Source organism: Acinonyx jubatus, chromosome A2, assembly GCF_027475565.1.
Source record: "Acinonyx jubatus isolate Ajub_Pintada_27869175 chromosome A2, VMU_Ajub_asm_v1.0, whole genome shotgun sequence".
NCBI classification, from domain to species: domain Eukaryota; kingdom Metazoa; phylum Chordata; class Mammalia; order Carnivora; family Felidae; genus Acinonyx; species Acinonyx jubatus.
Genome location: NC_069383.1, coordinates 42211651 through 42237412, shown reverse-complemented (window position 1 = coordinate 42237412; position 25762 = coordinate 42211651). Strand labels below are relative to the sequence as shown.

The following is a 25762-nucleotide window of genomic DNA, read 5'->3' as shown; positions in this document are numbered from 1 at the left end:
TTTGATGGAATTTAATGAGCTTTTAATAAAACTTAAAAACATTTAAATATCTTCTTTGCTACCTTATCTTCCAATATATTATTTATGTATTCATATTTACATACACTGCATTTTGCATTATGGCCCAGCCAATTCTGGTTGTTGTGCTCGCATTTTCCTTAAAATAAATTTAAAGGGGGTCACTTTAGCGTTCCTGGGCCTGGACCTCTTGGGCACCAATAAACCCTGACGGTTGATGGCACGGAATCAGTGGCAGTGTTGACATCAGAGTCCAGGGTCTAGGCTCCCAGTTTATTTCACTACACCATATGGGAGTATACACCATTCATTCAATCATTCATTCCATCCAATCTTCTCTTGAGCACTAGGTCTCATGCGTGTGACAGCTAGGGGACACGAGTGAATGTGCCCACTCTGCCCAGGAGAGAGGTGCTTGATGAAGCGTAGGGCCACAGTTGCAGACAACTGGGTGCGCCCAACATTTGTTCCCCTCTGAGGGTCCAGTAATGGCCAAAACCCTCAGGCTCCCTTCCCCACGCCCCAGGCTGCGCTGGGCCCAGCCTCTGCTCTAGGTGTCCCCAGCCCCGCGCTGGGACTTCTGCTTGCTGCCAGGAGAGACCTGAATCCCGCCGCCACCGTCGGAGGCGGGGTGGAGGGGGTGCTGGGGTTGCGGTTCCGGGTATTAGAGCAGCCACTGGTGGTGGCCCCAGGTCTGACTCGCGCGAGCCGGCCCAGGCGGGCTCCCCCGCGCCCCCTGGCGGCCGTGAACGCCTGCGCGGGCCCAGGCTCCCACGCGAGTCGCCCAGAGCCTCCACTCTCCGTGCGCGGCCAGCCCCATGCCTCCTGGCATCTGTCTCTCGGGGTCAAGAGGGGATTGGGATCTGTGGGGACAGACCCTGCTTTACTCCTACGGGCCACCATTCGAGTGTCAGCAGCGGGCGGCGGCCCTTGGGACAGAAGGGGGCAGCATCTCCACGCAGGCTGGGACCCGCGCCGGAAGGTGGCTTTCCTAGGGGCCTCCCGGCGTGCGGGCCTCCGCTAGATTCCCCACCACTCAACAGCCGGGTTTTATTTTGTTTCGGAAATACTTCAGGACCTTCTGTTACTTTTATTTATTTAGGGAAGAGTTTTAAGAATGTTACAAAAGTAGCTTAGGCTCTTGGAACAGACCAAGCAACCAAAGATGAAGACAGTATTAATGGTGTAGCCATTCCTCAAAAAGTTAAACATAGAATTACTACATGACCCAGCTCTGAGTCATATAACCTAGAAGACTTCCACTTCTGGGCATATACTCAAAAGAAGTGAAAACAAGTTTCAAGCAGATACTTGCACACCCACGTTTACAGCGGGGCTCTCCACAATAACCAAAGGTGGACTCCTCCGGGGACACTCGCATGGATATACCAAATGTGGAATATACCACAGTGGACTATTTGTCCAGCCTTAAAAAGAGAGAAAATTTGGACACATGCTACAACACGAATGGATGCCCTTTGAGGACATTATGCTCTGTGAAAAAAGCCAGACACCAGACACAAAAAGACAAATGTTGCATGATTCCACTGATATGAACTATCCAGAATGGGCAACTTCATTGGGACAGAAATTAGACTAGAGGCTACTAGGTTCTGGGTGGGGGCACCGGAGAGTTATTGCTTAATGGGTACAGAGTTTCTCTTTGGAGTGTTGAAATTTCTTGAAAATAGTGGTGATGGCCGCGGAGAATTGTGAGTGTAATTTGTGTCACTGAAGGCTACAACTTTGAGTTTACCTCTCTTCGTCCCCCAGGCCAGGGGCAGTGGAGGAACTTAACAGGAGCCTGGAGTCATGTAAATGGAAGGGGCAGGATTTGAGCAAGATCAGTGTGGGCAGCCTCCCTCCAAGAGGCCAGCAGCTGTAGTGAAGTGCTTCTCAGGGCCTCACACCTCCCTTGGAGTGCCATTTGGTGAGTGGCTTTTCTTTTCTTTCTTTTTTTTTTTTCTTTCCTGTGGGGATCTGACCTTGGCCTGGGCCTGCTCTGGGCTTTAGTATGCTGGCCCCAAGCTTCCCTGAGACAGAGAGTGACAGTAACCGTTGGGGAACCCATTGTGGCCGGCTCAAAGCTCAGGTTAGCACAATGGGAAGGAGGCTCTGGTGGCTTTGCAGAGGCCCTCTCTCCTGCTGAGGTATGGCAGGGGTCACTGTGACCACCTCACACCCCCACCCCTCCCTGGGCCTTCACCACCCCCAACAACAGCCCCTCCCATGCCCCGCCCCCATGAAAGCTCAAGCTCCCTCCCCCCCTCCCATGGCTGTCTCCACCAGTCCTGTTCTTTCCTCCGAGGCTGGAGACTCCCCTGGGACCCACACGTTGCCTCCCCTCCCTCCCCAGCCCTGCATATATTGCCCAACAGGCACATCAAACTTCTGCTTGTGCTTCCAAAAACCGGGGAGGGGAAAGCTTGAAAGTTGAAATTTTAAAAAAGGACATCAAATTACTTATTATGGGAAACCAAGATTCCAGCAAATCCTGGCTTGTGGTAGCTGTTTACGGTTATAAGTTGTTTCTACTTTGAACTGTATGGATGGCTGTGGGAGACGCTGGTCCTCAAGGGCTTATACTTCTTTGTGTCTTCAAATGGCCCCACCCAGCCTGCCTGGAGGTGGGTCTTCTGCCCCCAGCTTCTCGCTTACTCTCACGGGGGCCTGACCATCACATCCCTCGAGGCCAGGCCAGGGAGGGCCGGGAGAGTGGGTGGTAAAAGTTTGCATCACGGGAGTTTGCTGTCTATCCAGTGTGGTGTGGGGCAGGCGGGCCGCCCAGTGGAAATGCTTAGGAGAGAGGAGACTGGGAGAGGGAGAAGCTGGGGTCGAGGCCAGCCTGCAGAGGAGGACGAGCACCCAGTGTGCCGTTTTGGGCTCTGATCAAGGGCAATAGGGCACCTGCTTCCTGACGGCTGGGGAGTGGCAGGCACCGACCGAGGTCTCCTGGGAGTATCAGCATGGCCAGGCGGGGGAAGTGGGGTGCTGGGATTAGGAGTCCCTAGTGACCTCACCATGTCCTCCATGGACGAGCAGACCTCTCTGGAAAAAGGGTTTGATAGACACTCGCGTGTTCCTCCTGGAGCTGTGACAGCACACAGAGGGTCGTCACAGGGTTAATTGGTTTCGGACGTTGCCTAGCAGGTGGCCTGGTTATGGGAATGGGCCTGTAGGTGGAGGCCAGTCTGCCCCCCCACCACCTGTGCCCTGCCCATTTCTCTGAAGAAGGTGAGAGGAGAGGGTGAAGTCTGTGCCAGGACGCCCCCGCCCCCGACAGAGCCGGGAACACAACTCCCAGAGGGCATGGGGAGGCACCGCCCCAGCATCGGGCTCCCTCTGCAGAGTAACCCGTCCTGGCCTCCGCAGCCACAGCAGCACTGACTTCCTGGGGCTCTGTTAACAGTTTGGGATTTCAAGAAGTAAAAGGGCCTCAGTTTCCCCATCTGTCAGACTGGAGCAGTTGCTCCCTGACCGACAGCTTCACAGAACTCTTGTGCTAAAAGGGGCAGTCGATGTGCAGCACTTTCCCTGTGTTCAAGGCTGTTGGCCCACAGACAGGGGGCACCCCCATGGTGAAGCGGTCTGCCAACGTTGCCTCTTTACAAGTGGATTCGTAAGTCTGTCCTTTGGAATTAATTTCCCATAGATGGAAACACGTGGCAGATGAGGGATGCGTGCTGCTTCGGCAAGTGACGCAGCTAAGGGACCATGATGGCACCGGCACAGATGAGTTTGGCCTTGAAAGAAGTGAGAACCCAGAGTTAAAGTCAAACCTGGCCAGTGGAAGACCTCATAGCATCTGCAGCATCTGGGACTCTGTGTGGTGTGTGTGTGTGTGTGTGCGCACGCACACGCTTAGGGGGGCCATTTGTGATACCCACTGTTGGGCCTTCTCTTCACTAGCGGTTCTGTCACTAAAGAGAAAGGACCCCCTGAAAGTGAGAGGAGGAAGAGGTAGGAGACCGATTATCTCGTGGCTGAACCTTCTGTCAACGTTTTCGGAAAGAGCAGGGTGCTGTTCATTCCCAGGAAGGTGGTGAGGCCAGCACAGTACAAGACACGACAGGATGAACTTCTGGAGCTCTGGCAGAACCAGGTTTGGAACACATCCCCTGGGAGGGGCCGGCGGAACATACCGGAATAATCCAAAGTAATTACACTCGTCTCAACCACGTACATCAGGCAGGTGCCTGACCCTGAGCAAGCTCCCCCCACTTTTTTTTTTAAGTCTCACATTCCTGGGGTGGAGAACGGAGACCATCATCCGTACCTCGCAGCGTCCTTGTGAAGGTAAAACGAGACTGCGTCTATCAAGTGCCTGGCAAGCATCTAGGATACAGTAGGTGCTTAATAAATATCAGTGTAGCAGGATGCTAGCTGAAAGGTTGTGAAGTTCTGGTTTCTTAGTTTTGTGGGTGTTTTATTTAAGTCATTCTGTTCTTCCTTGAGGGTGGAGGCCAAGTGGGCTTATGGCTGATTAGGAGACGAGGAACGGTGTTTTTCTCCTTCCAGGAAGAGAACTTTACTATTCTTAAGATCTTGACCTCCTTTACTTCCAGAAAACCTTTGTAGTTTTAAGGCTGATGGCCTGTCATGGCACAAGGAAGCAGAATGGATGTGTTCCATTTTGGAGGCTTGAAAAGGGCCCAGTGGCCTGAGCCTGCCAGTTAGCCCCCAGGGGCTGGAATAACAAGCGGTAAGTTGGCCTCTGGGAGGGGAGAGGGCTGTGGGGACCGAGGGGCCTGTGTGGAGAGCCCTGGGCAGCCCCAGTGGGGAGGGTTGGAGTTTCCCTGAAGACCCCCCCTCCCACTGGGCAGGGCCCTGCCAGATTGCGGGGAGGGGGCCGGTGACCATGTGCTGTGGGGTGAGACCACAGCATTGCCCATGTGGGGGGAGTCACCATGACCTAGACCTTTTCAGGGCAGTGTGACCTCCCACCCCCACCCACACATGTTGTGGGATCCAAAGGAAGAGTCCTAAAATTTCTGATTTGAAATACCTCCCAGTTAGTAGGTGATTCCTAATAAACCAGAGGGGGAAAGCCTAACATTATTTGCATCTCGAGGCGAAGAATTCCTTGTGAATGAAATGCAGACAGAACTTGGTAACATTTGCTTGCAAATGAATCTCAGCAATTCAGCACCAGACAAAACTGCTGAAGTGTCTTTTTCATCTGGTGGCTTGGGTTCTCTTGACATCAAGTGGATAGAGGCCCGGGGAACAACAAGCCACCCCCCCCCAGAACAACAACAAAGACTGGGCGGGGGGGGGGCGGGGGGGCGGGGGGGCGCGCAAGAAAAGGAGCCCAGTACCATTTATTTGATTAGAATACATGTGAACACACAATACATTCTTATAGGGACACTCACCCACTCAAGGATACGGTCTCGCATTGGTGAAGGACATGGGGACAAAGGGAGTCCGTGAGGAAAGACATTGTTAGGAGAGGGCCACCTGGCAGTGGCACCTGGGTCCTGAGGCTGGAAGGATGACCAGAGCAGCTCTCTGCAGAGGCCACTCAAAGAGGTGAGACAGGACATGATGGGCATTAACCATGAAGGTTCTGTCACAGGTCCCATCAAACCTTTGGGGATGCAGGAGGCTTTGGGGAATTTACACGCCCGTGTCTACCCTTTTGTTCAGGTTGAGTGTCCAGTGTTTGACTCATTCAGACCCTGGCACCTGGGTGGATTCATGCGGGCTCACCTGGAAATGTCTCAGGTTCCCAGTAAACATAAACAGCTTGTGTCTGATGGGGATTTCCTCTTTGATTTCTTTCAGGAGTGACATTGAAAGTAAATTGTTCTACTTAAAGTGTTGAATCTTAACACATCTTTTCCTGTGGCTCCAGAACTCTCTTTTTCTATCAGGCTTTGTGGCTTTTATACAAGAACCAGAATTGAGGGCCAAGCCACACCCTGGACAGTCCTGGCCATGTCCTAGCCACTGACCCATAAGTGACGGGAATTATCTGTGGATTGTCTTTTTCGGAGAGATGGGGTGTGACTACAGTTCTGATCAATGATGCTGGTGACACTTATCTTTATCCAAAGAGACACATTAGAAACTTAGTGCTGTGTGGCTCCAAAGGGATCCCAGTCTTTCTGGGAGAAATGGCTAAGTCAATGATGATATAAGCAGAGAATGTAACATTTTGCTCTATGAAAAATCCTACTTTCGAAGCTTTCTTATTGACATGGGAAAATGTTAACATCACATCCATTCTGATAATCCACACCGGTGCCTCTGCGGCAGAACACCAGCTGATGAGAGAGGAACAGAAGCACAAACAGGCCACGCCCGAATCTTCTGGAAATTACTCTTTGGCTGGTTTCCATCCCATAGCTAATTGGTGTGCTTTTCAGACCTTGTGAACCAGAAGCGATGGCCCCAGGATCACAAACTTCGCAATTGGAAGCTCAGCCTGTCTTGGCACAGAGGGAGAGCCTTTGCTCCGCAAACCGTGGGTGATCACTCCTACTGGGAAGTCCAGGGCCAGCAGTCTGGGGTCAGGGTTCCAGGTTGGGCTCAGTGATCAGGGCTTCAGGGCGTAGGACCCTCGTGCTTCCTGTACAGGCTGGGGGCAGGGGCCCTGCCTTCCTGCCTCCTCACGCCAAGTCCTAAGGTCATGCCCAGGTCTCTGGACCCCTGCCCTGTATCTGGTAAGGGACTTGTTTCTAGAATATGTAAAGAACTCCTACAATTTAATAATAAAAGGACAACCCAATTTAAAAAATGGGCAAAATATCTTAGTAGACACTTGTCCAAAGAAGATACACAAATATATAAGCACAGGCTCAACATCACGAGCCGTTGTGGGAATGTAAATCAAAACCACAACCAGATACTAATTCACACAGTAGGATGTTGATTATTAAAAATCCAGATAAGGAGGGGCACCTGGGTGGCTCAGGTGGTTAAGTGTCTGACTTCAGCTCAGGTCATGATCTCATGGTTCATGAGTTTGAGCCCTGTGTCGGGCTCTGTGCTGACAGCTCAGAGCCTGGAGCCTGCTTTGGATTCTTGGTCTCCCTCTCTCTCTGCCTCTCCCCTGCCCGCACTCTGTGCCTCTCTCTCAAAAATAAATAAACATTAAAAAAAAAAAAAAACCAGATAATAACAAGTGTTAGTGAGGTAATGGAAAAAGTAAAATCCTCACACACTGCTATGGGAATGTAAAATGGTACGTTCACTTGGGAAATAGTGTGGCAGAGTTATCATTTGACCCAGCAATTCCACCCCTAGGTGTATCCCCAAGAGAACTAAAAATATATGTCCACACGTAAATTTGACCATGAATGTTCATAGCAGCATTATTCATAATATCCAAAAGGTGGGAAGAACCCAGATGTCCACCATCTGGCAGGTAACAAAATGTGCTATATCCACACTATGAAATATTATTTGTTATAAAGAAGGAATGGGATACTGATATGTGCTACCTCATGGGTGAACCTGGAAAACATTATGCTAAGTGAGGAAGCCAGTCACAAAAGGCCACATATTTGAAAAAAAATTTTTTTTAACATTATTTTTGAGAGACTGAGAGAGGCCGAGCACGAGCACGAATGGCACAGAGAGAGAGGGAGACACAGAATCTGAAACTGACTCCAGGCTCTGAGATGTCAGCACACAGCCCGACCTGGGACTTGAACTCATAGACCGTGAGATCATGACCTGAGCTGAAGTCAGACGCTTAACTGAGTCACCCAGGCGCCCCACAAAAGACCACATATTGTATGACTCTATTTATGTGAAATGCCCAGAAGAAGGCAAATCTATAGAGACAGAAAGTGGCTCGACGTTTGTCAAGGACTGAGAGGTGAATGGGGGTGGGGGTGACATATTGGGGGGTGATAGCTAAAGTGTGCAGGTTTCTTTCTGAAGTAATGAAAATGTTCTAAAATTAATTGTAGGGATGGTAACCCAACTCTGAAGAGAAAACAAACCACTGAATGACACATTTTAAATGGGTGAACCATAGGTATGTGAATTGTATCTCATTAAAGTTGTTACCAGAAAATCTTAGGGACTAATTACTTTTAAAAGAGTCTTTACTTTAAAAAATAGTTCACTGGAGAATTTCTAACAGGTACATTTTACCTTATTTTAAATTGTTTTTATATAATAGGTGCATTTTATTTTTAAAAAAATTTTTTTTAATGTTTGTTTATTTTTGAGACAGAGACAGACAAAGCGTGAATAGGGGAGGGTCAGAGAGAGAGGGAGACACAGAATCTGAAGCAGGCTCCAGGCTCTGAGCTGTCAGCACAGAGCCTGATGCGGGGCTCGAACTCACGAACCGTGAGATGATGACCTGAGCCGAAGTCGGAGGCTCAACCGACTGAGCCACCCAGGCGCCCCTAATAGGTGCATTTTAAAATATGGTTCACTTGCCACATATTTAAGGCATGAATTGCTCTAAGAAGCGAGGGATACATGTGTGGATGAAAGTCACATGTCTGGATACACTGTGTCCAGAACACCTGTGAAAAGATGTCAAATCTTGAATTTAGTCAACAATCATGAAAACAAAATGAGTCCCAAAAGGCATAGTCATATATGACTTCATAAATGCCATCTCCAAATAGAATGCTATACCCTCTAAGGAAAGGATTTCAGGGGATAGTACATACGTAAAGAAACCTATTTCTAGTGATCTCTTCAGTGTGGCTCCTCCGGGGGCCGGTCCATACCCTTGGAGCACGCTTCCTCTCTGCCAAACTTGAGCAGCCACAGGGGCCTGGCTGAGCCCAGGGCCACTGAGGGTGGACTGGGACCCCAGTCCTGGGGACAGGTGACATCAGACAAAGGACCTGGCCTGACGGTTTCCTGGACATTCATTCCACTCCCGGGCCACCTGATGCCTCTCCTGAGACATTGACTGAAAGCTGCCAAGTCTAAGTAAACAATGAATTTATTTGTATAGAAATGTAGGAAGAGGTGAAGCACAGGGCTGGGCCTGCCCCGGAGTCCAACACAACATTCATGGCCCAAGAGTGTTTTGCAAGGAGGAAGTAAATCAGATATTCTGTATGATGGTCCCCAACGGCAGGGTGGGGGACAAGCCATTCAAACCTGTAAGCAATCACTGTTCCCTGGCTTATCAGCATATCCGCTCTGGAACAAGGAGCTCCTCCCGGATGTAGTTTTTGTTCCAAATAACAGGGGTCAAAGGGCATACCTTACTGTGGGGAGACTTCTATTCCCCATCCATAGGACCTGAGTGGGTTTTTGGGTTAGTATTTTGGGAAAAGGACCACAATTGTTCATATCTCCTTAGATTTAACTTTAAATCTCTTTAATCCTGGCTTGTTGGCAGGTGTTTTTTCACAAGACTGGCTTATATATTCACAGGTAGCACATATATATCTGATATTCCATCCACAGGCTGACTTTTCCATCAGTGCCTCTCCTGGGTCCTGATGAATTCAGAACGGTGCTCTGTACAAATGAACTTCTGAATGCGAGACTGATCTGAATTCAGATTAAGGCTCCCTTGGTTAGCCCCCGGGGGTCATTGGCTCCCTCTTCCATTTGTTTAACCAGTGACCCTGCCTCTTGGGGAGGGCTGGTGCTGCTCTGGGTGCCAGGCCCTCCCTCATGGTCTAACACCTCGACTGTGTATTTATTTTTAAAAGTCTTGTTTATTATTATTATAATTATTATAATTATATAATTGTATAATTATATAATATTATTAAATTAACAATAATTATTATTTTATTATATAATTTAATATGATATATTAATATTAAATATTAAATATATATTATTAATTATTAAATTATAATTATTATATAATATTAATATATAAAATATATAAAAATATATAATATATTTATATATTAATTATATAATATATATAATTATATATATTATGTATAATATATTTATATATTTTATATATTATATATATAAAAATATATATAATAATATATATAATATATAATATATATAATATAATATATAATTATTAAATAATATTAATATAATTATATAATATTAAATTAATAATAATAATTATTATTTTATTATTTTAATATGATTATTATTGTGGAATATTCCTCAAATTACAAAGAAGAAAATAAAAACAGTAATTCCATTTTCTAGACCTAATTACTGTCTTTTTACATCTGTATAGGTTTTTTGTATTATTGTTAAGATTATTTTTTAAGAGCAGTTTGAGGGTCACAGCAAAATTGAGCGGAAGGTAGAGATTTCCCCTGTATCCTCTGCCCCCTCCCACGCACAGCCTCACCCACTATCAACATCCCCATCTGGAGTGGGACATTTGTTACAACTGACACATCATCATCACCCAAAGTCCATAGTTGACATTACAGTTCCCTGCTGGTGTTATTCAGTCTGTGAGTCTGGAGAAAAGTACAGTGACACAGAGCCATCATTATGAGCCATTTAGAGTATTTGCACTGCCCTAAAAACCCTCCAGGCTCCCCCTAGTCCTCCCTCCCCCTAGCCCACTCCACCCCCCCCCCCACCCGGCAATCACTGCTCTTTTTACTGTTTTCATAGTTTTGCCTTTTCAAGAAGGTCATAGCATTGGAATCACACAGTATATAATCTTTTCAGACTGACTTCTTTCACTTAGTAATATGCAGTTAAATTCTTCCAGGTCTTTTTCATGACTTGATAGCTGAAGATTTTTGGCACTGAATGTAGTCCATCATCTGGATGTGTCAGTTTATTTATCCATTCATCCTACTGAAGGACATGTTGGTTACTTCCAAGTTTGAGCAACTATGAATAAAGCTGCTATAAACACATGGTTTTTATTTTATTTTAATTTTTTTAATGTTTATTTTTGAGAGAGAGAGAGACAGACAGAGCACAAGCAGGGGAGGGGCAGAGAGAGAGGGGGAGACCCAGAATCTGAAACAGGCTCCAGGCTCTGAGCTGTCAGCACAGAGCCCGACATGAGGCTTGAACTCATGAGCTGTGAGATCATGACCTGAGTTGAAGTCAGATGCTTAACCGACTGAGCCACCCAAGTGGCCCAAAACATACAGTTTTTAAACATAATTTTGCAATATGCTTCTTTTATTCAACAATAGGTGGTGAACATTTTCTCAAATCATAAATGTTCCTGGGCAATCTTATTTTAAAGATCACACTGTAATCCATCACATGGATTACATGAGTTGATACAAATAAACCTCTTAAAATGGTGAGTGGGGTGCCTGGGTGGCTTAGTCAGTTAAGCATCTGACTTCAGCTGAGGTCATGATCTCATGGCTCATGGGTTCCAGCCCCGCATCGGGCTCTGTGCTGACAGCTCAGAGCCTGGAGCCTGCTTCAGATTCTGTGTCTCCCTCTGTCTCTGCCCCTCCCCCGCTCATGCTCTGTCTGTCTCTGTCTCAAAAATAAATATAAACATTAAGAAAAATTTTTTAAATGATGAGTGACACATGGTAAGAACTCAATAAACCTTACCAATTATTATAATATGAATATGTGCATAAACTATATGTAATTTAATCAGCCCTTTATTATTCGATATGAGGGGGGTTTTTGCTTTTTCGCTAATATAAATAATTCTCCAGTACACATCCCTGTGGACAAATAACCAACATTTACAACAGTGTTGTTCTTTTTTTCTTTTCTTTAAGCTTTCTACATGTGTCTTTAGACTCTCACTTTCTAACCCCAAACAGAGCCAGTGGGGAAACACAGCACTGAAGGGAGCTGAGTTGTTTGGGTCCCAGTCCCTCTGTTACCTTGACCTACGTGAATGGCTCTGGACAACTCACTTCACCTCTGTTCTGTAAAAAGCAAAAACGTCCTCATAGAGCATAAGGCATAGACTTGCTGAATCACTATGTTGTATACCTGAAACTAATGTAACATTGTGTCAACTATATTTCAATTAAAAGCCAACAGGATAAAAAAGTCCTCAGAGGATGGTAAAGAGGATGAAATGAGTTAATAATACATGTGCCGTCAGCGGATGAATGGCTGAGCAAATGTGGTACATCCATACAATGGAATATTATTCAGCCATAAAAAAGGGACCGTAGGCATGGCAACCAGAGTCGATAATACTGTATGATATATTTGGAAGATGATAAGAGAGTAGATCTTACAAATTCTCATCGTAAGAAAAAAAAACTTGGTAACTGTGTGATGATGAATGTTAAATAGACATCGTGGGGATCATTTTGCAATACAAACATTGAATGAGTGTGTTGTACATCTGAAACTATCATAATGTTATGTATCGACTACATTTCCAGAGACGGAATGCAGCACTGACACCTCCTATCATTTGAATAACCTCAAAAACATTACACTAAGTGGAAGAAGCCAGACCCAGAAGTCCAAATATCATGTGATATCTTTTAAGAAATGTATTCAGAATAGACAAATCCAGAGAGACAAGACACAGTGATGGTCTCTGTAACGGGACAGAGAGGGGGGCAAATGGGCAGGAACTGCTTAATGGTACGGGGTGTTCTTCTGGGGTGATGAAAAAGTTTTGAAACTAGAGAAAGGTGGAGGTTGCACAATGTTGTGAATGCACTAAACGCCGCTGAACTGTACATTTTTAAATGGTTAATTGTATGCCATGTGAATTTCATCTTTAAAAGAAAGCAAAGCATTTTGTGGGATCCTAGCATCTAGTAAACAATGAAAATATTCTTACCACTCATCACCGCCTCCAGCCAGCATAGACTGTTCATCTCAGCTGTTGTCAAAACAAGGGAAAAGAAATCATTAAATGGCAGGCAGTATGAGGGAGTCCCAGGCCCCGTGGAGAGGATTTTCCTGAGACCTGCCCCTTATACAGCTGCTAAGATAATAACATTTTCATTTTGTTGCAAGGGCAGCAAATGGGAACGTGGGTCATGGAACAGAATTTGTAGCTCTTGGAGAGTTTCTGGTTTCATTCATGTGGCCCTGGGAATTGACAGTTGGAAAGCCATTCCATTGTTTAAATATTTCTGGCAGCTACACCCTTCTCTCCATCTCTGTTATTACTCTCTTAGTGCAGGCTCTCATCATCTTTTTTTCCTAAGATATAGTTCACATGCCGTAAATTCACCCCTTCGAAGTCTCCAGTGCAGGTGTTTCATATCTTCACAGAGTCATCGTCTTTTGCTGGGACAGGTGCAGTAGTCTCATAACCAGCCTTTCCGGTGCACTGTGTACTTCCTGGCGTACTCTTCTGGACTGTGCTTCCAACTTGAGCTCGTCTGATCCTTCTAAAACCCAAATATGATCATGTTCCCTTCCTCCTTTACCTACCTCTTTTATAATACCTTACAAGCTCCCCACCCCACTGCAAAATGTCTGAATTCCCAGCATGCCCCATATCTTCCTCCTTTCCAGACTATCCTCTCCCACTGCCCCACTTTCACTCTTATAAACCACTTCAATAAAAAATCCTTGCACACATATCTCGATGAACTTGTATTAAAAATATATACTTGTAGTATATACAAGTATATAAAAGTATACTTGTAGTATATACAAGTATATAAAAATATATACTTGTAGTATATATTCCTAGAATTCCTAGCATGTATTCCTAGATCCAAGAATAGGCACATTTTAAAATATTGCCAAGTTGCCCATCAGTGATATATGAGTGGACATGCTTGCCCACACTGTCATCAACATCAGGTAGTAACCATTTAAAAAATCTTTACAAATCTTATAGATGAAAATAATGTCATTGTTTAAATTTGAATTTCTAACTAGTGAAGTTGTGCATATTTTCGTAATGTAGACTATATTTCCTGTTCTATGAAATCCTTGTTTATGTTCTTTTCACTCTTGGGGTGTGCACTTTCTTTCTTATTGATTTGTAAGAACTTTTTATTTATTTAGGATATTAGGACTTGTAATATATGATGCAGGTTTTCTCAGGTTGTGGTTAATTCATTGCCTTTGCTTTGATGTTCTATTGTTGACAGAGAAGTTTTAAACTTTTTTGGTAGCCAAATTTATCAGCCTTTTCCTTTGGGTTTCTAGCTTTCATGTCATACTTGTAAGGTCTTTCCCACTCAAAGATTGTAGAAATATTCACCCCTATTTTCCTCTGAAATGTAAATGGTTTAACTTCCTACTCTCCTTTGGGTGTTAATGCTGAAGTGAGGAGGGAGAGAAGATTCCAGCCATATACTGTAACAGTGGCCAAGAGCCCTGCTTTGGGAAACTGAGGACAACTGAGTGTGAGTACAAACCAATGACTTTGGGCAAGTTACACTCTCAGTGTCTCTGTTCCCTCTTCTGTGAAATGGGAAAAACCACAGAATGTGCTTGTAAGTGTGTGGTGAGAAGTCATTAAGATGATGTGTGTAAAGCAAAGAGCACAGTGCCAGGGGCAATGTAAACCCTCAGTGTGAGTTAGCTACTGTCCCGGTCTTTCTTCAGTGCTGGCCTTCATTCTAGCACCATTGCTGGAAGAATCCACCTTCTCCCCACAGTTGTGAAATGCCACCTGTTAAAGGCAACCATCCACTAGTTTCCCAGGTGCACTGGGTTTGCGTCTGGACTCACTCTTCTGTCAGTCTCTTCTGGGCCAGTGTCTCATCAGTGCACCTAAGGTTTGCTCACTTCTGGCCAGGGAAGTCTCCATGCCCCTTGGAGGCCCAGGCCGTGTGCCCTCAGGAACTCCCTTCTGTCTCTCCCATATCCCCTCCAGGGCCAGCCCCGTCCACCCTGTGTTTTGCATCTACTCATAAGTTTTCCTCCAACTTTCCAAGATGGGTGAGACCTTTTGTTATACGCACTTTGAGATTCAAGAAATGGAGAGCTGGAGAGTTCCACTTAGAACTTGAAAGTAAGACCGTACTCTCAGCTCTACCGCATACCCTCTCTGAGCCCCCAGTTCCCATCTGTGAAACAGGGACCACCATTGCTCCCTTTTGGGGTTGTTACAAGAATCCGGCGGGGATGTGCACACCCTGGCAGAGTGCCTGACGCATGGGGACACCCCAGCTTCCAGGTGACGCCGCCTGCCTGTTGGAACTTCTAGTTCTAAATCCACACAGGCTTGCTCTACCATGCTTTCCCCTCCCCCCCCAGACTGAATAATGCCACGCGGAGGCCTTCAGACCTCACCAAAATCTCCAGGCCCTTCTCTGGGGACTGCACCTTCTTCAGGATGCCCACACCAGCCAGGAATGTGCCCCAACTGAACCCAACTGCAGCCTTCCTAATTGCTGTTGCTAAGTATATATAGGACGCCCTGTACTATGCAAGTAGCACGTCTTCGTCACCATGGTGACCAGGCAACTTCAGTCTCCAAACACATTCCTGTGCAGCATGTGTCTATCAGGGCAGAAGGGAGCCAGTGAAACTGTGAGTCTGGCAAAGGAGGGTGGCCCCACCCCCCAGTCTCTGGCTCTCAGAATTGAGTGGCCAGTGCCCCGCCCTTTGACTGTATAAAGCTCTTCTTCGGAAACTTTCCTTGTCGGCACCCAAGCCACACATCTCCATCACCTGAAACCGATTCAGGAAAAAAGGCCCCAGGAGAAGGAGACTCTACGGGGGACACCTGCGAATCTGGGTAACTCAGAGAATGCAGGATTCACCAGGGCACCCTGAAGGCGCAGGCTTGGTGGTAGCAGAACAAATCCCCGAAGCACCCGCAGAAATCCTCTTTTGGAAGGTACTCTCCAGGATGGAGCTAAAAGCAAAATGTAGGTGCTTGAGCAAAATGTAGGCTCTTGAGAGAGCCTCTTGCTTCTAAGGAAATCGTGAGACAAACAGTTCCTGCTTATGGCTCTTGAGCTCCTGCCAATTGAATCAGAATCTTGGGGGTGGGGGTGAGCATCGATGGATGTTTTCTCCAGGTGATGGTCAAGAGCCCTGATGGGAACTCCAGGTGAGGCTGCGAGGATTATCACACGCTTGAGGGAAGCTGCCAGAACTGGGAGTCTTTTTGAGGGGCAGCAAGGAGGCTGCAACCTGGAGCCCAGCGAGATCGTTTGTGAATGTGCTCCTGATACTGAGAAGGCCTGTAGGGCCAGCGTCCCTGCGAAGGAGAAGGGGAGTCAGGTTTTGGGGGTGGAGGTGAAGTTCTGCTAAGAACCGAGATTGGTCTTGGGCAGTCGTGGCCCTTGCTCTGGGCTCTGCACTTCGGGGCACCCTGCCCTCACCAGGCATCCTCAGGGGCTGAGACAACTACTTGCCCAGAGCCTGCACACTCCTTTTGAAGCCGTGCCCTTGTCACGCAGGGTTCTGGAATACCTGCCCAAGTGCCCTGAGCCTGCTTCTAGGCACGCGAGGCCTCTGCCCTGGGTCCATCTTCCCCAGGAAGACTGTACAGAAAGCTGGGCACCTGATGGACAGCCCGAAGGCGGCCGCCTGCAAGCTGGTGTGGAGAGACTGGGCTGAACAGTCCCTACACTCAGAAGTCATGAGGCCATTTGTGGTAAGAGATGGGAGGGGGTGGGTGAGATGGCCCGGGGGCCAGGGACCTGCAGATGTGTTCCTGCTCCACGGTTGATGAGGGCAGGGCTGGCTTATGCCCATCATCTTGGCTCTACTCAGCCTCTCCCTCAAATGTAGTAACTGTGTTCTCCAAATCATGCCTCACTGTGTTCTTGAGCCTGTAAATCTCCTTCTCTCTGCCTCGCGCGCTCCCTCATTGTCTGCCTTGCAGGCTTAGCCCAGGTGTGGTCTCCCCAGAGGGATTCCTCCCGGCCCCCCACCCCCTCAGTGCTCCCAGTACTGTTGCCTGTCTGCTGCCCCTGGTCTGGGAACAGTCACTCTGATCTGCACATATGGGCAGAAAGCTTCATCTCTCCTCTACGTGGCACCTTGTTTTCTTTCGGGTCCCTAGCCCCTGGCTACCACACCTAGCAGGGAACACCATTTAAGGACTGGTTCGTGAACTGGATTCAGTCATTTTGGTAATTATGGGAGGAAGGCTTTGGAGGCCTCCTCTAACATTTACCCCAAACTCTGGTTTCTTGGGGAAAATACAGTGCTCATTCTGAAGAGTCAGTTTCTTCTGTTGAAGTAAAGGCTGGGTGATTATTGATCTGTTCTAGCATTTCCAGCCTCTGAGCTGCCCTCATGTGTGTGGACCTTCCCCCCACCCCCTTCTGCCTGCCACCAGCTTCATGGAGAAAGCTGGACGAACAGGTGCATCCCTGCTGCCAAAAATCCGAGGAGCTCAACTGCCCAGGGAGGAGGTGACCACGTGTCCTGATTTGCCCAGGACAAGTTGTGTGCATATCTGTTGTTCTGGAATGATTGTTAATAGGACTCCTTTTGGGGCGCCTGGGTGGCTTAGTTGGTTAAGTGTCCAACTTTGGCTTAGGTCATGATCTCATGGTTCGAGCCCCGCATCGGGCTCTGTGCTGACAGCTCAGAGCCTGGAGCCTGCTTCAGATTCTGTGTCTCCCTTGCTCTCGCCCCTTCCCCACTCATGCTCGCTCGCTCGCTCTCTCTCTCTCTCTCTGTCTCTGTCTCTGTCTCTGAAAAATAAACATTAAAAAAAATAGGGCTCCTTTCACTCTCTAAAGTGTCCCATCACTTGATAAGATATATTATGGGGCTTCTAAACAGCAGAATCTGGGGCATGCTGCCAAGATCATCAGCCTGAACATTTGCACTGTTTTACTTGAGTTCTGGGAATTCTTCGATTTACTGTATCCTCTGAACGGTTCGCAGAAAGCGGGGGTGGGGGGATGGGGGAGTGGTATTTTCATGGCCTTATTACGAATCCTAACTAGTTCTCTTTAAAATCCAAGCAAATACTTTTAAAATTCTGTCCAATCCTGGGGCGCCTGGGTGGCTCAGTCGGTTGGGCGGCCGACTTCGGCTCAGGTCATGATCTCGCGGTCCGTGAGTTCTGGCCCTGCGTCGGGCTCTGTGCTGACAGCGCAGAGCCTGGAGCCTGCTTCATATTCTGTGTCTCCCTCTCTCTGACCCTCCCCCGTTCATGCTCTGTCTCTCCCTGTCTCAAAAATAAATAAACGTTAAAAAAATTTTTTTTAAATAAAAAATAAAATAAAATTCTGTCCAATCCAGTGGCTCTCAGGCTGTGTTTCCAAAGGACACTGATGAAGGGAGTCCGGAAAGAGTACGTCCAATAACGATGGCTGTGTCCCATGTCACAAGGAAATTATGAGTCAGTGGATAGAATGGACTTGAGTTCAGTTTCTTCTCCAGCAGGTTTTTATATGCCTTTGGGAGCTGATCCTGTCTGCCAGCTGGTGGCTAAATACACCAATGCTAAGTGAATATGAGTTTCTAAAAACTCAAGAAAGTGTTTAATAACTTACATATTTTTAATGAGGTGAGAATTGCATGCCTGGAATATGGCCAGATTTTCATTTGGTGAAATTCGTTGTAGTTTATGTGATGGAATTTAACACATCAACATGTCCTAGTCCTTTAATATTACATTAATATTTAACATTTGTTGTGCTTTAGTATGTGGCAGGCTAGAGCCGAATGAGTCCTATACGTCATCTCTGTCATCCTCAATCCCATGAGGGAGGCGCTATGGCCACCCCATTCCATGGGAGAGAAAACCGGGCTTTGGGAAGGAAGAAAGCTTTACTCCCGGTCTTACGACTTCCAGGTGCTCTAACACCTAAAGCCTTTGAAATCCTCTTTGAAGTCCTGAATAGTACAGTTACAAACAATTCTGTCATTTGACCTTTGCCCTCAGGCCATGTTCGATAGCAGTTAGAGACAGCTCCCGAAGCTATAGTGATATCATCTGAATTTTCCTTTTGACTCTGAAACAACCTCTTGTTTTGCTATAGTTCTTTTTTCTTTTGAGGGGTGAAGTTAATGAATCTGGAAAAACTGAGGCCATCTCATATTAAATATTTTTTGTTTGTTTATTTTTGAGAGAGAGAGAGAATGCAAGCGGGACAGGGGCAGAGAGAGAGGGAGACACAGAATCCAAAGCAGGTTCCAGGCTCTGAGCTGTCCGCACAGAAGCTGATGCAGGGCTTGAACCCACGAGCCATGAGATTGTGACCTGAGCCAAAGTCAGATGCTTAACAGATTGAGCCACCCAGGTGCCCCAAGGCCATCTCATACTAAATAAGCTGCTTGTTAGCCTGGGGAGCTCTCCCAGCCAAGAGCTCTGCACACTTTCAACTGTTCTCCTCAGAGCTCCGTTTCTTCCAGACCCCTCCCTCTAGTGTGCTTTCTCCTTTTCTTAGCTTTCCTACGAAGGGTGCTTTGGGATGCTTGTAATCTGGTACTTAAAAGGTGCTCAATAAACACTGGTTTCAAGAATGAATGTGTCAAATGAGAGAAGCAATGACTCAGTCTCACTTTCACCAAGAGTGAATGGCTACATTTTGCCGAATCCCCTTGCTGTGAGTTTCTGGGTGACTGCCAAGAAACTGAATCTCTGTGTCCTCTGGCTGATGGAAGGTAGCAGATCCACTGGTTGTGTAAAGCTTCCCCTCTGTCCCGTGACCTCATCAAGACCATTGGAAGGTGAAGGAGGGAAACTTACCTGTCTGTACTTTGCCAATCGAATTTGCCTTTCACAGTCCAGTTGCTTTCAACTCCCCACTGAGCCTTCCACTGCATCTTACACCTGCTGCTGTGTGGCCGTGTGCTGACCTTCACCATGGGACCTGTCCCCGGGGAGGCAGCCCGCCATCTTGCCCCACCCACCGCCCACTTCCCATTTGCCTTGCTCACTCTGAGCAGCCCGACCACGTTCTGCTGTTCCTGATTCAATGATTGGCAACAGGCCACCTGAGCCTGGAGGACTTGTCCCGTCTCCTGGCTGTCTGCAGAGAGGACACTGGGAGGTGGCTGACCCAGCTGAGATGCTTTTCTTGCTCACATGGGGAGTGTGCTTACTGCCAAAAGTTCTGAAGGCCTTTGTGTCCCCCTGTGGTGTCAGAGCCTGAACCCACTTTGCATTCCAACGTTGCACTTTTCCTGGAAAGCTCTGGACTTTCTCTCCAGCACAGGTTTCATTTCATTTCAGCTCTCGACAGGATTACAGTGGGTTCTATCTTCTGGTCTCCAGGCTTTCTCCCATCCCAAACTGGAGCCTAAGTCACTTTTTTACCATGTGATTTTTAAGTAAGCTGTATGCCCAGTATGGGGCTTGAAGTCACGACCCTGAGATCAAGAGTCACGTGTTTTACTGACTGAGCCAGCCAGGCACCCCTCCCATACGATTTTTAAAATAATGTTTACTTTTTGTTTTACTTTACTTTTTTAAATAATTAGTACAAAATTACATATTATGTATATAATATACATACACACGTGTATATACATATATATATATATTCACGGAAGAAAATTTAGAAATACAGGAAACAAAAAAATCTATCACTCTCTTATACGAACATCTATTGGCATTTTTCTATAGATATGTCTATTTTGTCATTGTTCAATCTGACTGCTTTATTGATTATCAGAGAAAAAACCCTGCAAATAGCTTTATAACAGCTTGACTATTCACTTAACTATCGATTCAGTTTTATGCATTCCCACCATCAAAAAAATTTTTTTTAATTTTATAGTAATTTTAGATTTATAGAAAAGTTGCAAAATATTACAGAGCGTTCACACGTGTGCTGCATCTAGCTTCCCATAGTGTTAACATCTTACATAGCCACGGTACATTTGTTGAAACTAAGAAATTCATGCCGGTGCCATACTATTAACCACAGATCTTATTTGGAGCTCACCATTTTGCTCATTAACATTCTTTTTCCGCTCCAGGATCACATCAGAACACCATGTGCATTCGGTCTTCATGTTTCTATAATCTTCTCAAATCTGTGAAAAGTTCCCAGTCTTTCCTTGTTTTTCATGACCTTGGCACTTTTGATGAGTACTGATCAGGTATTTTGTAGGATGTCCCTCAGTGTGGGTTTGTCTCATGACTTTCTCATGCATAGATTTGGGAGAAGGATACCACAGGAGTGAAGTGCCCCGCTTACTGCATCGAAGGGTCTTTGTGTCTTTGTTAATGTGTATGTTCTTATAATTTTGATAAAGATAGAGCATCTTTCCATATCTTTATGGGTCCTACCACAGGGATGGAAAGTAACCCATCAATTATGACAGCACTCCGACCCAGATAAAACCTCAGAATCCCTCTCGATATAGCCCTCCGGGCAGCCTCCTGCAGAAGGCCTATACCTTGGCACATTTTGCCAGTTCTACATCATTTTTAAAGGCTGAAAAATAGTTTATAGAATGATTATACCCTAATGTGTTTTACTCATCCCGTATTGGGTCCCTATAGTTTTTTTCCCAATTTTCCCAATGAGGTCCCTTTTTTCCCCAATTTTTAAAGGAAAAAATCCTAGTACATTACAATTATTAGATCAAAATAAATAGATATTTTTAAGGCTTTTGATGTACATTTTCAAATTGGCTCCAAAATATTTTCATGGATTTATATCCCCAATAGCAGTGGAAATGTTGTTTTCCTAAAACTTGTCAAAATTTGCTATTCTAATGAAAAACCATGAATAGGAAACTATCATTTCACAGTTGAGTCATTATCTTTTTATTGTTCTTATGTGAACTTCCTCAATTATTATAGATATTGAACTTTCTTTTACAGGTGTATTGGCTATTTATATTTAATACTTTTTCAATTATATGTGTCCTTTGTCTATTGGAAGATATTAGCATTTCCTCATTGATAGATCAAAACTATCAATCATGTATCCTATTTGTTGCAAAATTCTCCCAATCTGAAGGTTGTCTTTAAATTTCGTTTATAGTGTTGTTAATGTACAGAAGTTTTAAAGTTTTATTTAGTGAGAACCCAAGTTCAGTTTTCACCCTCAAACGAGCCGGTAATCCTAGCCTAAATTATTAAACAAACGTCTCATTCTTCAGTAATTTAAATGCCACATTTGTCAAATATTTAATTCTTGTGTAATTTGAGTATTCTTTGGTATCTATTTCTTTCTGTGGAGTTTGTATCAAATTCTGTACCCCTACTTTCTCATATCTTTAGCATAGTGTTATAATACTGTTTAATATTATATAGAACAAGAGCCTCTCATCATTCTGGTTTTAAAAAAATTCTAGCTATTCCAATGATGCTTTTTTGGATAAATTTTAGGATTGTTGAGACATGTTTTTATTCAGTTAGCTGGTCTTTCACTTTATTCACATCTTACATATCCTTTTGAGAAGAATTTTGCTTTTTTTCTGAGTTTTCTATGCCTTGGATTCTTTAGTCAAGTTTTAACTGCCCAATTGAAATAATAACGTGAAGAAGTGAACTTTCCGGCAGAAATGTCAGTATGGGCTGGAGCAAAGGAGGTAGACGACCAAAAGTCCTTGTCAAAGGAAAGGTCACTTGCAATAACTTGCAGGTGGACAGAGTGTGGCAGATGGAGCCAGGCTTGGGGTCAGCTCCCAGATTCACATTCACCAGCCTGGGATTTACTCCTATGGGCCTCACACCTTCACTGGGAGATGGGGATAGTGACCCTGTAGAAAGGTTAAGACTGGAGCTTGTGTGGGCAGAGTATCCAATATGTACCCAGCACATTTAAGTGCTCAACGAATGATTTATTAAAAAAAAAAAAAAAAGTCATTCCTCATTCCCCCTTCTCCCACCCCCAGCTCTAGGCAACCACAGATCTGCTCTCTGTCTCTGAATTGGCCTATTCTGGACATTTCCTTTAAATGGAGCCGCACAATTTATGGCGCTTTGTGCCTGGCTTCTTTAGCTCAGCCATCTACGTCCAAGGTTCATTCATGTGGTACCATGTATCTGCACTTCATTCCTTTTTTTTTTTTTTAAGTTTATCTGACTTTCTTTTTTTTTTCAATATATGAAATTTATTGTCAAAATGGTTTCCATACAATACCCAGTGCTCATCCCAAAAGGTGCCCTCCCCAATACCCATCACCCACCCTCCTCTCCCTCCCACCCCCCATCAACCCTCAGTTTGTTCTCAGTTTTTAAGAGTCTCTCATGCTTTGGCTCTCTCCCACTCTAACCTCTTTTTTTTTTTTCCTTCCCCTCCCCCATGGGTTTCTGTCCAGTTTCTCAGGATCCACATAAGAGTGAAAACATATGGTATCTGTCTTTCTCTGTATGGCATATTTCACTTAGCATCACACTCTCCAGTTCCATCCACGTTGCTACAAAGGGCCATGTTTCATTCTTTCTCATTGCCCTGTAGTACTCCATTGTGTATATAAACCACAATTTCTTTATCCATTCATCAGTTGATGGACATTTAGGCTCTTTCCATAATTTGGCTATTGTTGAGAGTGCTGCTATAAACATTGGGGTACAAGTGCCCCTATGCATCAGTACTCCTGTATCCCTTGGGTAAATTCCTAGCAGTGCTATTGCTGGGTCATAGGGTAGGTCTATTTTTAATTTTCTGAGGAACCTCCACACTGTTTTCCAGAGTGGCTGCACCAATTTGCATTCCCACCAACAGTGCAAGAGGGTTCCTGTTTCTCCACATCTTCTCCAGCATCTATAGTCTCCTGATTTGTTCATTTTGGCCACTCTGACTGGCGTGAGGTGATATCTGAGTGTGGTTTTGATTTGTATTCCCTGATAAGGAGCGACATTGAGCATCTTTTCATGTGCCTGTTGCCCATCTGGATGTCTTCTACTTCATTCCTTTTTAATGGACAAATTTTTCTGTATAGAGACACAGCATTTTATTTATCTGTCAGTTGATGGACTTCTAGGTTGTTTCTCCTTTTGGCTATTATGAATAATGCTGCTGTCAACATTTTTGGACAAGTTTTTATGGAGATGTAGTTTTCAGTTGGTTCAAATGGGAACTATGTTTAACCTTTCCAAGAACTGTCACGCTGTTTTCCAAAGTGGTTGTAGCATTTTATATTCCTAACGGTGGTGTATGAGGTCCCATTTCTCCACATCCTTGCCAACAATTGTCTTTTTTATTTTAGTCACTCTAGTGGGTGTGAAGTAGTATCTCATGGTAGTTTCGATTTTCATTTCCTTGATGGCTAATGATGTGGAGCATGTTTTCATATGCTTGTTGGCCATTTGCATATCTTTGGAGAAGTATCTATTCAGATCCTTTGCTCATTTTTTAAATTAAGTCATGGGGTTTGTTTGTTGGTTTATTTATTTACTTGTGAGAGAGAGAGAGAGAGAGAGAGAACAAACGAACGAGTGGGTGAAGGGCAGAGAGAATCAGAGAGAGAATTCCAAGCAGGGCTCCATTCTGTCAGCAGGGCTTGAACCTTGAGATCATGACTCGAGCCAAAACCAATAGCTGGTCACTTAACTGACTGAACTATCCAGGTGCCCCGAGTCATGGGTTTTTAAAAAAAATTGTTGAGTTGTAAGTTTTCTATATATATTCTAGATACAAGTCTGTTATCAGATATATGCTTTGCAAATATTATCAGACATACAATTTGCAAATACTTTTCCTATTCTGTAGATTGTCTTTCTGCTTTCTTATGGTGTCAAACTAGCTTCGGCCACAATCAACTTTTATTGGAAAGCAATTTCAGAGTGCCCTGGGTACACAGACCTCTTTGTTGGCCCCTCTTTCATTTCTCCATCCTTTCCTTCTCTCTCTACAGATGGATTTCACTGCTTTGTCTGAGCTAACCAGCCCAGGCTGAGACCAATGCCTTAGTCTCCATCCCAAGCTCCAAAAAGAGAGTACCTGATTGTTTTCGTTTAGATGAACCGTGTGGCCAGAGAGGCCACTATCATGTAATAGAAGGACAGCTCCAGGGAATTATTGAGGGCTGAAAATACACCCTTAGAGTGATCTATCGTCAAATTGAGCATAGCCCCCAAATCTCTGTACCTTTCTACACAGCTCTCTTCATTTGGGCATCACCGTCTGCGAGGGAGGATGGGGATGGGGTGGCTCCGACAAGAGATGCAGTAGAGCATTTTCTCCTCCTCCCCCGCCACTGTGCTCAGGCAGTCATTCCAACCACCATTTGATATACGGGTGTGTGTCAGATACTGTCCTCAGTGCTGAAGATATGGGTGAAACCCCAATACGTTTGGGGGCTTTAGATGGTTCATTTCGTGTACCAAGACATTTTAAAATACACAGTTTAAAATTAATTAAAACCAGATTATAATTTTTTGCTTACAAAAAGAATTAAGGAACATTAATGAGGAACACATCTATACCTCCTCCAACCCTTTCAAAATCTCTTTTCTTTCTTTTCTAGCAGCTAGTAGGTAGATGCCCCAGAACATCTCAGTTGTCAAATTCTGTCTAAAGTCTACCCGGTGTCCAGTTTCCTGCTACAGCTCGGGACCTGTTTCTCTCTACCCATGTTTCCAGTGTTATCACAATCATTCGATAACTTGGCCAGTAAAGACTAAACTCTTTTCAGGGGGTAGGGAAAAGGGAAAATATGAGTACGTAAAGAGAAGTTATCTCCAGCTGGTTAGGAGTGAGAAGCGAGAAAGAACATCTCTCCATCATACAGAGATGAATGGGACCAGGTACTCACCCCGTTTGGCAAAATAGTCTCCCAGGAACACAGATTACAGGCCAGTACACCTCTTCTTGGGACTGGGGAGTATATTGGGAAAGGTACACACACGTTTGAGGGGTATGTCAAAAAGAGTAGCAGTTTCAAGAGGGGTAGAATCCATCATGTGGCCAAAGAGTGATTCAGAGAGGAAGTTTCACTGCTTTTTTTGTTTAATGTTTATTTATTTTTGACAGAGAGAGAGAGAGCGCGCGCGCGCGCATGAGCGGGGGAGGGGCAGAGAGAGAGGGAGACACAGAATCCGAAGCAGGCTCCAGGCTCT

General features: G+C 45.3%; 1 long non-coding RNA gene across 5 annotated transcripts; it reads left to right on the top strand.

Annotated features, from left to right (window-relative positions):
* The first annotated feature begins 1596 nt into the window (after window positions 1-1596).
* LOC113604109 (uncharacterized) lies at window positions 1597-25762 on the top strand. Of its 5 annotated transcripts, XR_003425944.2 has the most exons (5): window positions 1597-1948; window positions 3928-4120; window positions 4253-4314; window positions 4537-4720; window positions 5806-6820. It is a non-coding gene; the product is annotated as an uncharacterized LOC113604109 (long non-coding RNA). The 5 variants fall into 5 exon arrangements; XR_008296722.1 differs by lacking the exon at window positions 4537-4720 and having other exon boundaries at window positions 1643-1948; window positions 4253-4363; XR_008296723.1 differs by lacking the exons at window positions 4537-4720; window positions 5806-6820 and adding an exon at window positions 25683-25762 and having other exon boundaries at window positions 1654-1948.